The 16492-nt window shown below is 42.6% G+C and overlaps 1 protein-coding gene across 1 annotated transcript in view; it reads right to left on the bottom strand.

The window, feature by feature from the left end:
* Positions 1 to 11960, bottom strand: part of LOC111973723 (protein FAM222A-like) — a 69791-nt gene extending 57831 nt beyond the window's left edge. The window contains exon 1 of the mRNA XM_024001111.2: positions 11636 to 11960. The gene's annotated coding sequence lies outside the window, so the exon portion shown is untranslated. The remainder of the gene's footprint in view (positions 1 to 11635) is intronic.
* Between the last annotated feature and the right edge of the window lie 4532 nt (positions 11961 to 16492).

The following is a 16492-nucleotide window of genomic DNA, read 5'->3' as shown; positions in this document are numbered from 1 at the left end:
GAACCTGCACCACATCCTGTGTGAGGTAGGGTCGTACTCTACGAATGTTGTAGAGCATGAAACTGCAGTAGTGAGTCACTGCTTTGATGTTTGCAGAGAACGACAGGGTGTTGTCCAGGGTCATGCCAAGGTTCTTTGCACTCTGGGAGGGCAACACTGGAGTTGTTAACCGTGATGGAGAGTTGAAATGAGAAGGACATGTAGCAAAAGAGCGAAATAACTGAAGTTACCTGCTCAAATCGACAAAGCAAAAATCTTGGGTTAAAAAAAGCTTGAAGCCGTGCCAGTCATTTCTGCCAAGCAGAGCAGGCAATTCTTTATGCCACCAAGGGTCAACAATTCCTTCAACTCAATAAAAATGTTAATAAAACTAAGAGCCTACAAACCTGAGCTCTGATCCCATTTGGTCTCTGAAGAGAGAGCAAGAGAGAGGATAACCAGCACAGCTATCTCACACGGAGAATGACATTTAGCCAGTGGAATAATCCTGGTCAAACTCTACCAACTGCTGACCACCAAGTAGATAATGCTTCAGCGGATATACGACAGCAGGCAGTTTGAACTTATATATGGGGAAAAGGATCAACACACACCGAACACGGTTGTTACGGCACTCTGTAATCTAGGAAAACCAATAGAGCTCCAACCCCCACCCAAATCTCTAATTCCATATCCACTCACCTAAATAAATGAAAAGACCCATTAGGCAGATTTCCGAGGATGGCGATGGGCTTATAATTATACATGACATCTGAGAGATAAAAAGTGATTACTCTGGATGCCAGTCGGGCAGGGTGGGAGGGGGGGGATTGCTTAGCAACTAGTCATTATCCTCGGGAGTGGAGCGAGGTGACCGGCCATCCGTCTAACTCTGGTGGCTCGCCTGGCTCCACAGCCCCCCCTCGTTGTCTCTCCGTCAGAATACAAACAGAGATAAAGAACTCGGCAATCGCTCTCGACACACAAATAGGTTAACACAATAAAGCCGGCTTTGCCTGGCTTAGTCGGGGGAGGAAAGCAATTCCAGCAGCAGGCAGGAGGTAATAAAACAGGCGCTAGGAGAGAGAGGGAGAGTGTGTGTGTGTCCATACGTGTCCTCATGCCAATATTTCTATATGTGCGTAGAAGCAGGCATAGAGAAGCCAGGAGGCCTGAGGGTCTAATATCACAAGGATTTCCAACCCTGTCTTGACACAAGCAATAACACAAGAGAAAATTATGGAAATTCCTGTCTACTCCTCTGCTCAGATCAGGGCAATAGTGAGTTTATGCTAGAAACATATTGGAAGTTCCACGGTAACAGAGTGATGCATGTCAAACAAAATCAAGGATTGCAAAGTTAAACAAACCATACAACTCTATGCACAAGGACTGCTTTTAACAATTTCCACTGAACATTTTACAAAAACACATTTACTTGAACTGTGCAGATGCACCCGAATGGTGGAACAAACAGCAAACCATCATTCTGTTACCAAACGTTGCATCTGCACACTTCAATTAAATGTGTTTTTGTAAAATTTGCAGTGGAAATGGTTCAAAGTCTAATTGCCCATATACCAACTCCCCCACCCCTCCCCCCTCGCATGCCCTCTCACAAATCCGTCTCTAGCTTGGTTAAAATTCAACAGGTAAAATTGAATGAGTTTTATCTGTGCACGCCTCGGCTTTCCATTCTGTGTTGCCGCTGCTAGGCCTGGCAATAAAAGATCCAAATCTACAGAGTTTTATTAAATGGTGTTGCATTCACGCCGAGCTGGGGAAACGAAGAGGGGTGTTTTCTCCAATTACCATGCCGACCAGACGACATTGTTTTCTCCAGTCAGTGGAAATTTCATTACCTTTACAGCAACACCATCAGAATAGAGTAACATACTATTTTTTGTCACAACAGCTAACAGTCGCTGTGTCACCCACATATAAGTAGTTGTCACGTCCTGACCATAGAGTCCTTATTTTCTATGGTGGAGTAGGTCAGGGCAGCTGAGTAATCGTTGTCTATAATTGGGGATCATATTTAAGTAGTGTTTGTTCCCACCTGTGTTTGTGGGATATTGTTTTGAGTTAGTGCATGTAGCACCTCTTATGTTACAGTTCGTTGTTTGTTTCTTTTTTTGTTTTGTAAGTTTCACGAAATAAAGATGTGGAACTCAGAGCACGCTGCGCCTTGGTCCGTTAATTCATTAGACGATCGTGACAGTAGTATCCATTGGCAACAATAAAGTAATGTAGCCATTGTCACACACACTCCTGAAGCCAGGCTAGCATGCACAATGCCTATTGTTTTTCAATGATACATAAACAGAATTGGATGAGCAAAATTGTAGTCCGCAGCTTATGTCTGAATCGACTGCATTCTATTTAAACAAATTAATCCACGACACATCCATACAGCTGAAGCCCATCTACAGCACAGACCCTGAGGACATAGGATGACCTAGGTCATTCACATAGGGCCTCCATCCCCTGTGTAAAACTGGCAATATGTAAAGGGCACTGGGCACCCATAGCCAGAGCTACATAATCATTAAGGATTTTTTTTTATTTTTTTAATGGCTGACAAAAGTTCAACCAATTTAGGTCATATGGCGATTTGCAACTGTGTCAATCATTGACCCTGATAATTCGAGCTGACAGCTTCTTCAGCCAGGTAATGAACCAACCAGCAGAGCTGTAAAGTGCTGGCTAATGTCAACTGAGAATTAATGACCAAAGCATAAAGAGAAAACACCTTTATCTTGCTGATGTATTTCCTGCTTTTGCAGAAACAGTACAAAGCCCCAAGGGAGGGTAGCCAACCAAAATCCAGCAGAGAAGGAGATTAGGGTGATGTGCAGTTCCTTGTTCCACTAAAGCTTGATCTTCCTCAATAGGCGAGGAGAATCCGATAGTGCCCATTCAAGATTAAAGTACAACAGCATTGGGAGAAGAGAGATTAATCAGACGCTCGCACGAGATAAAACCATCCCTAGCTGCTTCTGGCAGGGAAACAAGAGGCAATAAAGAGTTCTAGAGATAATAAGAAACACGGGAAAACACACAATAGTGAATCAAACGGCACCCAAGCCTCCACTACCAATCAAAATTTCCTTCATGCATAATTGTTGATGAGGCCATGATACACACACGGGCTTAAGGGGGGGGGGGGGGGRGGGGTTATCCAAGGCCTTAATACACTACTGAGGGGTATGGGACCCCTTTTGGCACAAGAGCACCCATCCACTATATATATCTTCGCTGCACAAACCTGAAACCTTATAGGATTCACATAACTATCTTCAATGGGGTCAAGGTCCTCTTGGAGATTCCATCTTGTATCTCAAATGCATAACTGCATTTTAACCATTCTGCATAACTTTGAAAACTGGTTAGCCCATCACTGAGGAGGAATGCAGTGCTTTAACTTAGCCTGGTCCCATAATGTTGTATGGGCTGTAGGCAACCCTTCAAATTGTTGCCATGCCACACAAGGCATTACAACAGAAGAGTTGGCTAACGCACCTATAGTAGTAGCTAGGCTAGGGGACCAGGCTAAGTTATAGTTCCACTCTTGTGGAGCATGATGAAAAGCCCACTGCCTGCCATCAGTGGATGAACGCCTGCTAGGATACAGCACATTACTACTTCATCCTCACAGACAAAGGCAAGGAAATCATGTCTGGTGATTACCTCAAGGTACAGATATGGCTTTGAGAACAAAACCAGCACCACACAGGAGCCGCCTAATTCGCTGCAGGGGGCATTCACAATCAAGACTGGCCTCCTTTTCTCTGCACTCCTAAATCCAAAAAGATCCAGTGTTTCTAAAATAAAATGAATAATAAATGTGTGTGGGATCAGACAGGGCAGTAGGAAGGAGAGGGCTGATATTAGTGACCAAAAAGGAGGCAATATTGGGGGTGATAGACTGCCTGGTGGGATAAAGAAAAACAAAAAAATAATATAAATATATATAATTTTTTATGTAGTCATGTACGACCTTATCGTTTACCAACAATAATTTTTGCCTCAAATAAGTGGTTCTAAAACCTCTCTCCTCAGGGACCCCCAGCCAGTTCATGTTAATCTACTCCAGAACTAGCACACCTGATTTAACTTGTCAACTAATAATCAAGCCCTTAATTAGGTGAATCAGTCCAGAGCTAAAACCAAATTGTGAAACGTCTGGGAGTCCCCTGGGGATCCCCGAGGAGAGGTTTGAGAACCACTGCATTCAAGACCTAAGGAATGTCAAAGCGTGCATGTCTGAAACAGAAGCTAAGTAAACTGACATATGATTGTTCCTTACCCTTCACAAGAGTGGATTAAACAAACCACGCCTCTTTTTTGTCCTCACATTGTTTGAAAATACAACACATTGATCGAACCAGTTCCTCTTTAAGCTGTGCTTTGCTAAGGCAGCAGGATCAGGGAAGTAAGTGTTACTGAAGAAGCTATAGAGCAGGAGTATTCAACTCCTACCCTACGAGGTCCGGAACCTGCTGGTTTTCTGTTCGACCTGATCCTTAATTGCACCCACCTGGTGTCCCAGGTCTAAATCAGTCTCTGATTAGAGGGGAACAATAAAATAAAAAAGCCAGTTCCACTGCTTCGAGGTCCCGAGTTGAGTTTGAGGACTATAGAGCCACTTGAAACAGATTCCATACCGCCTAACTACCACTATACAGGGATATCCATAGTACTCCACTAGTACCTCAGAATGGCAAATAATGCAGGACTGCTCAAAACACAAAACAAATGTTCAAGTGAATATCTTCTATTGTATTTATTCATGTGTAAATTGTTTACACAAAGAATGGTACCCACTGTAGTTAGAGCAAATATACACCGAACAAATCAAACTTTGTCACATGCGCTGAATATAAGTGTAGACTTTACCGTGAAATGCTTACTTACAAGCCCTTAACCAAAAGTGCAGTTCAAGAAGAAGAAAATATTTACCAAGTAGGCTAAAATAAAAATAATAAAAAGTAACACAATAAGAATAACGAGGCTATATACAGGGGGCACCGGTACCGAGTCAGTGTGCAGGGGTACAGGCTAGTTGAGGTAATCTGTAAACATGTAGGTGGGGACTATGCATAGGTAACAAACAGACAGCGAGTAGCAGCAGTGTACAAGGGAAGGGGGGAGGGGGGATTTGTTCAGCAGTCTAATGGCTTGGGAGAAGAAGCTGTTGATGAGCCTTTGGTCCTAGACTTGGCGCTCCGGTACTGCTTGCCATGCGGTAGCAAAGAAAACAGTCTATAACTTAGGTGACTGGAGTCTCTGACAATTTTATGGGCTTTCCACTGACACCGCCTATTTTATAGGTCTTGGATGGCAGGAAGCTTGTCCCCAGGGATGTACTGGGCCATTCACACTACCCTCTGTAGCGCCTTACGGTCAAATGCCGAGCAGTTGCCATACCAGGCGGTGATGCAACCGGTAAGGATGCTCTCGATGTTGCAGCTGTAGAACCTTTTGAGGATCTGGGGACCCATGCCAAATCTTTTCAGTCTCCTGAGGGGGAAAAGATTTTGTCGTGCCCTCTTCACGACTGTCTTGGTGTGTTTGGACCACGATAGTTTGTTGGTGATGTGGACACCAAAGAACTTGAAACTCTCGACCCACTACACTACAGCCCCCTCGATGTTAAATGGGGGCCTGTTCGGCCCGCCTTTTCCTGTAGTCCACAATCAGCTCCTTTGTCTTGCTCACAATGAAGGGAGGTTGTCCTGTCACCACACTGCCAGGTCTCGGACCTCCTTCCTATAGGCCGTCTCATCGTTGTCGGTGATCAGGCCTACCACTGTTGTGTCAGCAAACTTGATGGTGTTGGAGTCGTGCCTGGCCACGCAGTCGTGGGTGAACAGGGAATACAGGAGGGGACGAAGTACACACCCCTGAGGGGCTCCAGTGTTAAGGATCAGCGTGGCAGACGTGTTACCTCCTCTTACCACCTGGGGGCGGCCCGTCAGGAAGTCCCGGATCCAGTTGCAGAGGGAGGTGTTTAGTCCCAGAGTCCTTAGCTTAGTGATGAGCTTCGTGGGCACTATTGTGTTGAACGCTGAGCTGTAGTCAATGAACAGCATTCTCACATCGGTGTTCCTTTTGTCCAGGTGAGAAAGGGCGGTGTCGAGTGCGATTGAGTCATCTGTGGATCTATTGGGGCGGTATGCAAATTTGAGTGGGTCTAGGGTGTCCGGGAGGATGCTGTTGATGTGAGCCATGACCAGCCTTTCAAAGCACTTCATGGCTACTGATGTGAGTGCCATAGGGTGGTAATCATTTAGGCAGGTTACCTTCACTTCCATGGGCACAGGGACTATGGTGGTCTGCTTGAAACACGAAGGAATTACAGACTCAATCAGGGAGAGGTTGAAAATGGCAGTGAAGACACTTGACAGTCAGTCCGCGCATGCTTTGAGTACACGTCCTGATAATCCATCTGGCCCAGCGGATTTGTGAATGTTGACCTGTTGAAAGGTTTCGTTCACATCGGCTACCGAGAGCATTATCACACAGTCATCTAGAACAGCTGGTGCTCTCGTGCATGCTTCAGTGTTGCTTACCTCGAAGAGAGCATAAAAGGCATTTAACTCGTCTGGTAGGCTTGCGTCACTGGGCAGCTTGCGTCTGGGTTTCCCTTTGTAGTCCATAATAGTTTTCCAGCCCTGCCACATCCGACGAGCGTCAGAGTCGGTGTAGTAGGATTCAAATCTTAATCCTGTATTGACGCTTTGCCTGTTTGATGGTTCGTCTGAGGGCATTGCTGGACTTCTTATAAGTGTCCGGATTAGTCTCCCGCTCCTTGAAAATCGGCAGTTCTAGCCTTTAGCTTGATGCGGATGTTGCCTGTAATTCATGGTTTCTGGTTGGGATATGTACGTACAGTCACTGTGGGGACGACTTCATCGATGCACTTATTGATGAAACCGATGACTGAGGTGGTGTATTCCTCAATGCCATTGGATGAATCCCGGAGCATATTCCAGTCTGTGCTAGCAAAACAGTCCTGTAGTGTAGCATCCGCGTCATCTGACCACTTCCGTATTGAGCGAGTCACTGGTACTTCCTGCTTTAGTTTTTGCTTGTAAAGCAGGAATAAGGTGGATAGAATTGTGGTCAGATTTGCCAAATGGAGGGTAGGGGAGAGCTTTGTATGCATCTCTGTGTGTGGAGTAAAGGTGGTCTATGATTCTTTTTCCCCTGGTTGCACATGTGACATGCTAGTATAAATTTGTTAAAACTGATTTAAGTTTGCCTGCATTAAAGTCCCCGGCCACTAGGAGCGCCGCTTCTGGGTGAGCATTTTCTTCTTTGCTTATGGCCTTATAGAGTTGGTTGAGAGTGGTCTTAGTGCCAGCTTTGCTTTGTGGTGGTAAATAGATGGCTACGAATAATACAGATGAGAACTCTTGGTAGAGAGTGTGGTCTACAGCTTATCATAAGGAACTCCACCTCAGGCAAGCAATACCTCGATACTTCTTTAATATTATACATTGCGCACCAGCTGTTATTGACAAAAAGACACCCCCCCACCCCTCGTCTTACCAGAGGTAGCGTCTCTGTTCTGCTGGTGCATGGAAAATCCCGCCAGCTCTATATTGTCTGTTTCTTCGTTCAGCCACGTCTCGGTGAAACATAAGATGTTACAGTTTTTAATGTCCCATTGGTAGGAAAATCATAATAGTAGGTCATCAATTTTATTTTCTAACGATTGCACGTTAGCAAGGAGATTGGAAGACATTGGGAGTTTACTCGCTCACCTCCGGATTCTCAGAAGGATCCCCAATCGGCTACCTCTTTTCCGGCTTCTTTTCTTCACGCAAAAGTCCTGGATCTGGGCCTGTTCCAGTGAAAGCAGGATATCTTTCTCGTCGGACTCGTTAAAGGAAAAAGTTTCTTCCAGTCCGCGGTGAGTAATCGCTTTTCTGATGTCCAGAAGTTATTTTCGGTCATAAGAGACAGTAGCAGCAACATTATGTACACAATAAGTAAAAAAATAAGTTACACAAAGCGCAACAAAAATAAAAAAAATAACAGTAACAGGAACTCAGATCATTATCTAAATGAGATGCTATTTGGATGCCTTTGAGAGAAAAGGTTAATGTGTCACTAAATGTTTTGCCTAAATGTGTTTCCTGGAAAGAAAGAAGCAACTTTTATTGTCAGTGGTTGTGGAAGCTGAGCCACAAGATAGGATCACTGCTTTCCATTACCTATAATTTTATGAAAATATATCCTATACAGAATAAACTAAATGCCTCTCTGGAAAACAAATGTGCTATTACATTTCTGTAAATATATTTTTTTCAAATCACAAATAATCAAGCTGGCACAGTAAGCTTAGAAATGAATATCTATTGAAGATAAACCAGAGCAGATTATTTTTTATATATACACTACCATTCAAAAGTTTGGGGTCACTTCAAAAACAAGGACATTTCTAAAGAAAAGCAAATTTTTGGTTCATTAAAATAACATCAAATTGATCAGAAATAAAGTGTAGACATAGTCATTTACAACATTAACAATTGTAGCTGGAAACGGCAGATTTTTTATGGAATATCTACATAGGCGTAAAGAGGCCCATTATCAGCAGCCTGTGTTCCAATGGCACGTTGTGTTAGCTAATCCAAGTTTAACATTTCAAAAAGGCTAATTGATCATTAGAAAACCATTTTGCAACTATGTTAGCATAGCTGAAAACTGTTGTGCTGATTAAAGAAGCAATAAAAAAAAACTGGCCTTCTTTAGACTAGTTGAGTATCTAGAGCATCAGCATTTGTAGGTTCGATTACAGGCTCAAAATGGCCAGAAACAAATAACTTTCTCCTGAAACTCGTCAGTCTATTCTTGTTCTGAGAAATGAAGGCTATTCCATGCAAGAAATTGGCAAGAAACTGAAGATCTCGTACAACGCTGTGTACTACTCCCTTTACAGAACAGCGCAAACTGGCTCTAACCAGAATAGAAAGAGAAGTGGGAGGCGCCGGTGCACAACTGAGCAAGAGGACAAGTACATTAGAGTGTCTAGTTTGAGAAACAGACGCCTCACAAGTCCTCAACTGGCAGCTTCATTAAATAGTACCCGCAAAACACCGGTCTCAACGTCAACAGTGAAGAGGCGACTCCGGGATGCTGGACTTCTAGGCAGAGTTCCTCTGTCCAGTGTCTGTGTTCTTTTGCCCATCTTAATATTTTCTTTTTATTACCCAGTCTGAGATATGGCTTTTTCTTTGCAACTCTGCCTAGAAGGCCAGCATCCCAGAGTCGCCTCTTCACTGTTGACGTTGAGACTGGTGTTATTCCATAAAAAATAAATCAGCCTTTTCCAGCTACATTAGTCCTTTACAACATTAACAATGTCTACACTGTATTTCTGTTCAATTTTATGTTATTTTAATGGACAAAAAAAGTTGCCTTTCTTTCAGAAACAAGGACATTTCTAAGTGACCCAAAACTATTGAACAGTAGTGTATATCGTCCAAGGTATGTTTGCAGTGGCATTGCACACACCGTAGTTCGGTATTGCTGTCTCTGGGTCTGCATTAAGACAATCAAACCATTTTGGGATTAAAATAATATTAATACATAGAACAGGAAATTAAAGTTAAGCTATTATGAAGATATTCATGAGCAAACCTTACTTATTCACTCAAGACTGCAGTTTTAATAAGCAAAGAGTACAGAGCATTCACCCCAATGCTATCAATCAATCAAATTGAAATAGGATTTCAGTGTTGGAAATTGATATAGTGCCTGGGCTTGCTTAGTATATTACTTCCGCTTTAATATCTTATAGCCAAAATTAAATCTGTCCTTCAACCAACTCTTTGCACATTAAGAAGGATACTTGTTGAAAGTTCAGGCAACGGTATAAAATTTGTTCTGCTTTTTAGATGGTTTTGGGACGCATTTAACCAAAGACGGAGTATGAAACATAGGCTAGTATTATTGCATTCACCCAACATAAAGTTGAGTTTGGAAGGAACCGCTTTAGTTTTAACAATAAAAACCTTGCATTAATAATTTCCTGTATGGATTTAGAATCCTGCAAATGAGGCGACCAAAAAAACGAATCAGATTGTATATTTATTTCTGTTTTGAATAAAGACTGTCAGGCTACTTAGGCCTACTTTGCATTAAAATCCCAAATCAAAGTAAAACACATTCAGCCTTCAGAAAGGCATTATGAGTCACGATATTTAGCCCCCAAAAATTAAAACAGAGCCAAGACTAAATCCAAGAGGTAATTCACTGGTCTACATATTAGGCTGTCCTGCTAGCTCCAGTAGCTAACCCTATCGTCCCCAACCCCGTCCCCAACCATAATGTTGAGTTAAGGCACGCATTATACTAGGGAGACTATTTGTTTAGGTGAGGAGCAGTCTCGGAGCTAATATGAGCACAATTTGCTCAGCAGGTCATAGGGCCGAGTGTAGGAAGTAAATGAGGCTCTGCCCCCTCGGGTGAAGTCTCACCCAATGTTTTACTCAATACTAGCAAGCAAGCAGGCGCTGTGCTTTGCTATGGCAAGTGCTGTACATGACTGGCGACTCCAGGATGTAGAGCGGTCCCATGTAAGATTATCAATGAGCAAGTAAGGGACCAGGGTAAAGTCCACTGTACTGTACTCCACTATCCAGCCACTGAAACAATGCAGAGATACTTTTAGCAGAGGCCTGGCCTGAAGTGGTCTATGAATACATGGATTATCGAGGCCTGTTAACTAGCCACAAACTCCAGGAATTTCACAGGAAAAAATTAAACCCATTTGCTTATCAGTGTGTGTGTATCTTCTGGTCGCTGAAGATGAAGAGGTGCATGTGTGTAGCCTGATGGTCCCCATGTTACATCCTACACAGATTAAAAATATGTATTTTTTTCCAGGTCAACACCTGCTGTTTACAGTAGCCTGATATTGTGTGTGTGTGTCGCATGTACTTGGGTATAGCCTGTACTTAATGGCTATATAGAACATAGGCTATGACACCGAGCTCCAACTGAAAAGTTCTGAGGAATTACGCACTGGTGATGCTCGTTCATTTGAGGAAGATAACATCTAAGCGCGTCCTTAATCAACATCAATGAATGTCATCAACTATTTAAAGAAACTAAGCCAGTTATACTTGGGTGTGAAAATCACTAATTGCCGCTGAAACTCTTTACCCACCGCTCATTAAAAATAATATGACGCATGGGGTCATACAGAAAATAATTCCTTGTGTAGAATACTTCCGACAATATACTCAATTGCTCCTTATCCTTGAAAATAACAAATACAACAAGTCAAAGCAGATCCTAAATCCATTAAGTAACTGACATCGATTTTACAACATGTCCTTTATTGTAGGTTAGCCTAGGCTACGCATGAAAACAGGTTTTATAGCCTGTCCTACCCCAGTCATTGAAACATCTCTGTACCGTAGACTCAGCATTTTACATCCTCATTCTATTTTCCTACAATACTATCCATCAATTGTTATGCAATGTGCCAGCTTTCTTACACTCCATCCATCAATTATGATATGAAGACATGTCGCCGAATGACCCCGGCTGCCATTAGCAGCAACACAATTCCCAAATTACGCATGCGATAAATGTATGACTATAGTTTTGAAACCTGAAGATAAAATTGGCTAGTTACCATAAATTGTTTCGTTGTGCAGATTAGAACTCCATGCAGGTTAGTTGGCGATGAGTAGTCTGCTTCAGAGCGTTGCGGTCCAGAGATAAATCAGATCGGTTTCATTTCGCTCTCCAAAATCCAAAAACCACCCGTTGTTGATCAACAGCAATACAGTTTATTCTCCCCCTTTCAGTGTCATGCACATTTTCAGACAGTGAATCAGAGTCCAAACTGGAAAACCCAATGGTTAAATTAATTGCTCCTTCCGTCAATGAACAATATTATTGTAACTGATGCGTTTCGTTTCCTGGGCTGAATGACCGTGAATTCAAACCCTGGGAAATAACAGGTTGACAAATCCAGGAGTGTTGCGTGTCAGTCTCTCCCGTTAAACTGTGGTCTCACCTAACGCATATTATACTCAACCTTTCGCCCTCCGAAACTAGCCTGTAAAATGATACGCTATCGCGTCATTTCTTCTCCTCGTTTCCCCGAGAATATTTCCAAAAAGATGTCACAAAACGAAATTCTCAATCCAAAAGAATAGATGGATGCGAATGATTCCCCAAAGCAATTACGCATATAGGTCAAAGTGTTTCACCTATTTAGTCTAATCAATCTGAATTTGTCCACTAAACAAAATGTTTCAACGTTGTCTGTAGCACAGAGTAACCGTGCAGATTCCAATACTTTGAAACAAATGCAGGTGTGAGAAATAAGAGGTGCTATTAAATCCTTAGCCCGTTTGGCATACACTTTCTCTGGCGATGTCTGTCTACAGCCTCTCGCAAACGTCTGTCCTCCCGATTATAGACTCTGATTTCCAATTGAGGTGACAAAACCAGTTCCAAACATTCCTTTGCGTTGACCTTCTCTTTGATCTAAATACCAAGCAATATTGATAATGTCCGAATAAATATTTGTATGTTTAAGGCAGCTCACTGCTATTCTGGATGCGGTCCTCTCCCTGTGCAAAGCTGCCGAAACTGACAATAACCCGGAACGATGCAGACTCTAACCGCTCCTTAAACCGCCCACCAACCAATCATTGTACTGAGGGAATTGAAACGTTCCCACGGGTTAGCCAATCATTGATAATTGAGGATTGTTACCACGGTGACGTTGTCAGCGTCCAGGCGTCAAGTTTGAAACCACATTGTTTAATCGCGGAAAGGTTTATCCTAGTCAGTGAAATAAGTAGTTGCCGAGAAAGCAGAGAGATTCAGTCTAGCCGACTCAACTGAACATTGTAAGACATGTAGACCCTATAATAAACGGAATACATTGATTTACGTTTCTTTAAATGCAAATGTTTTAAATGTAACCTTTATTTAACTAAGCAAGCCAGTTAAGAACAAATTCTTATTTACAATGATTGCCTACCCCGGACGACGCTGGGCCAATTGTGCTCCGCCCTATAGGACTCCCAATCCAGCCTTGAATCAAACCAGGAACTGTAGTGACGCCTCTTGTACTGAGATGCAGTGCCTTAGACCGCTGCGCCACTCTGCAGCCTTTATTATAGGCCTTATAGCAAGCTGCAATACAATGCCTTGTATAGTCAGTGGTGTAAAGTACTTAAGTAAAAATAATTTAAACTACTACCTACATTTTAAGTATTTTTTAAGTATCTGTACTTTACTTAACAATTTATATTTTTGACAACTTTTACTTTTATTTCACTACATTCGTAAAGAAAATAATGTACTTTTTACTCCATACATTTTCCCTGACACCCAAAGGTACTCATTACATTTTGAATGCTTAGCAGGACATGAAAATGGTCCAATTCATGCACTTATCAAGAGAACATCTCTGGTCATCCCTACTGCCTCTGATCTGGCGGACTCACTAAACACAAATGCTCCATTTCTAAATGAGTGTTGGAATCTGCCACCAGCTATCCATAGAATAAACAATATAATGGTGCCATTTGGTTTGCTTAATATAAGGAATTTGAAATTATTTATACTTTTACTTTTGATACTGAAGTATATTTTAACAATTACATTTACTTTTGATACTTAAGTATATTTAATGGCAAATGCTTTTAGACTTTTACTCAAGTAGTATTTTACTGGGTGACTTTCACTTTTACTTTACAAAAGTATGGCAATTGGGTACTTTTTCCACCACTGTCTCATGGTGTTCACAATTTGTCAAACAAATGCTAGAGCCTGTTGCTGTCAGCACCATATAGGTAAAGCCTGACAACATGGGACAGAGCAACCCAGACCACAATTAAGAACACTGTTAACTTTTCCCATCTCAGCAATACTTTAATTAAGACATCTTATTACATGTATCATCCACAACAAAGATGGAAATTAAATAACTAACTCTGTCTTTTTGAACTTTTATTCCTGACCCTAACAGCTTCTAGACTATCCGTAATTGGATTTCTGCTTGCAAAAAAATGCATTCTACATTGATTGCTGGGAGCTCCATGGAGTTTGTAATGAGTGACATGAGGCCATCTCTACAAGCACCAGCCCACTCTGTCCAGCCAGCCCAGCACACACACAGACAGACCCTGCTGGAACACACAAAAGTAGTACAAGGCAATCACATCATGGCCTCTCATAATAAGCTGACGCTGGGAAGTGGGTGATGCAGCACTCAGCTTATGCCAGTGCCGATAAGAGTCTGAAAGTATTACCTCGCTCTGGCAGCCCGCTCTCCCAGAAATCCATCCTGAGCCAGGTCATCAATTCTGCCCTATCTGATCGCTCACCAATCCTTCTGCTCCTGGCAGCTCCATGTTATGTTGCTAGCTGTCCTAGCTCTTCCCTTTGAAAATACTATGTATGACTTTCACTTTGATGCTAGCCTCTTAAAGCACAGTAGGCTAAAGAGTAACAGGTTTCTGGAGGATACATATGGTATGTGGTCTTTTATGTGGTCTGAGACTGGACAATAGCCTACTCTCTGAGAATCCATAGTTAACCACTCTGATAGTTCCTCCCTTCTAGTCAGCCTCCAGTTGCCATGCTGCTTCCTTTATCGAAGTACCTGGATGGGTTGTGAGAGAAAATCCTGTCTCAACTAACTGTGTCCATTGAATCCAGCAAGTCAATCAGCAGCAGCCTGCTCATTCGGGCGTTAGGGGCGGCGCCCCACTTGTGATTGGTCCCCACCAAAATGTATTTATAAAAAAATAACATATATTATATAATTATGTTATAAATGCTCATAAAAGTGTGGTAAATGTGTACATTTTCCTGTTTCAAAAATATATTGTTCAAAACAAACTGTTCAGTTACTTACTACTTTGCACCTCAGTGACTGCCAGCAGCAGCAGAAGCATCAGCTCCGCCTCCATGGGCACATAGGTGGTGCAGATATTGCTTGGAATGTTTTGCCAGCTATTTGCTATGAGGAAGAACTTCCCCAATGAAATCGTAGGATTTCATAGCATAAATTATAACAGCACAAAGTAAATGGACCATCCTGGGGCCCTCAAATGTGCATCCATTCAGTCACAACTTCTGGGTCTGCTCTAGTCTTCCTCCCAGTGATGAATCTCTCGCACACGGGACTAGATCTGCTCTATCAGGTACAGATCATGCTAAAGCAAATGTTAATTAACTTGTAAATAAATAATCATAACTGTCATGGGAGGCTGGGACCTGATAAACTGGACAACTACATCCAATAAGAGTCGAAGGACAGAGGGATACACTAGCTAGAACCTTCTCATCGCAGATCTGGTAGAACAAAAAAGCATGGCCAATTTTATTGTTCCCCCCATGTTGTATATCAGGATCTACTGTAGGTCACAGGGCGACATGTTGTGTGGACTTAAACAGCATAAAACTGGGTGTATCACAAAGCATGATAACATGTATTAGGCAGCTAAAGTAATTTTGAGAAACATTGAGACATAGTTTGGTAGATTTTTGTTGGTCAAATTAACCAGCTACACTATATATATGAAGGTATGTGGACACCCCTTCAAATTCCGTCTATTTCAGCCATATTTCAGCCAGCTATTTCAGGTGCACAAAATCGAGCACACAACCATGCAATCTCCATAGACACAATTTGGCAGTAGAATGACCTTACTGAGTAGCTCAGTGACTTTCTACGTGCCACCGTCATAGGATGCCACCTTTCAAACAAGTCAAATTTCTGCCCTGCTAGAGCTGAAGCACATAGAGCGTAAAAATCTTTTGTCATCGGTTGCAACACTCACTACCGAGTTCCAAACTGCTTCTGGAAGCAACATCAGCAAAATAACTGTTCGTTGGGAGCTTCATGAAATGGGTTTCCACGGCCGAGCAACCGCACACAAGCCTGAGATCACCATACGCATTGCCAAGCGTCGGCTGGAGTGGTGTAAAGCTCGTCGCCATTGGACTCTGCAACAGTGGAAATTAGTTCTCTGGAGTGATGAATCACGCTTCACCATCTGGCAGTCCGACAGACGAATCTGGGTTTGTCGAATGCCAGGAGACCACCACCTGTCCCAATGCATAATGCCAACTGTACAGTTGAGTGGAGGAGAAATAATGGTCTTTGGCTGTTTTTCATGGTTCGGGCTAGGCCACTTAGTTCCAGTGAAGGGAAATCTTAAAGCTAAAGCATACAATGACATTCTAGATGATTCTGTGCTTCTAACTTTGTGGCAATAGTTTGGGGAAGGCCCTTTCCTGTTTCAGCATGACAATGCCCCCCTGCACAAAGCGAGGTCCATACAGACTGGCCTGCAAAGAGCTCTGACCTCAACCCCATCAAACACCTTTGGGATGAATTGGAACGCAGACTGCAAACCAGCCCTAATCACCCAACATCAGTGCCCGGCCTCATTAATGCTCTTGTGGCTGAATGGAAGCAAGTCCCCACAGCAATGTTCCAACATCTAGAGGATAGCCT

This window comes from Salvelinus sp. IW2-2015, linkage group LG15 (assembly GCF_002910315.2).
Source record: "Salvelinus sp. IW2-2015 linkage group LG15, ASM291031v2, whole genome shotgun sequence".
NCBI lineage: Eukaryota > Metazoa > Chordata > Actinopteri > Salmoniformes > Salmonidae > Salvelinus > Salvelinus sp. IW2-2015.
This window is presented reverse-complemented; position numbering and strand designations above follow the sequence as displayed.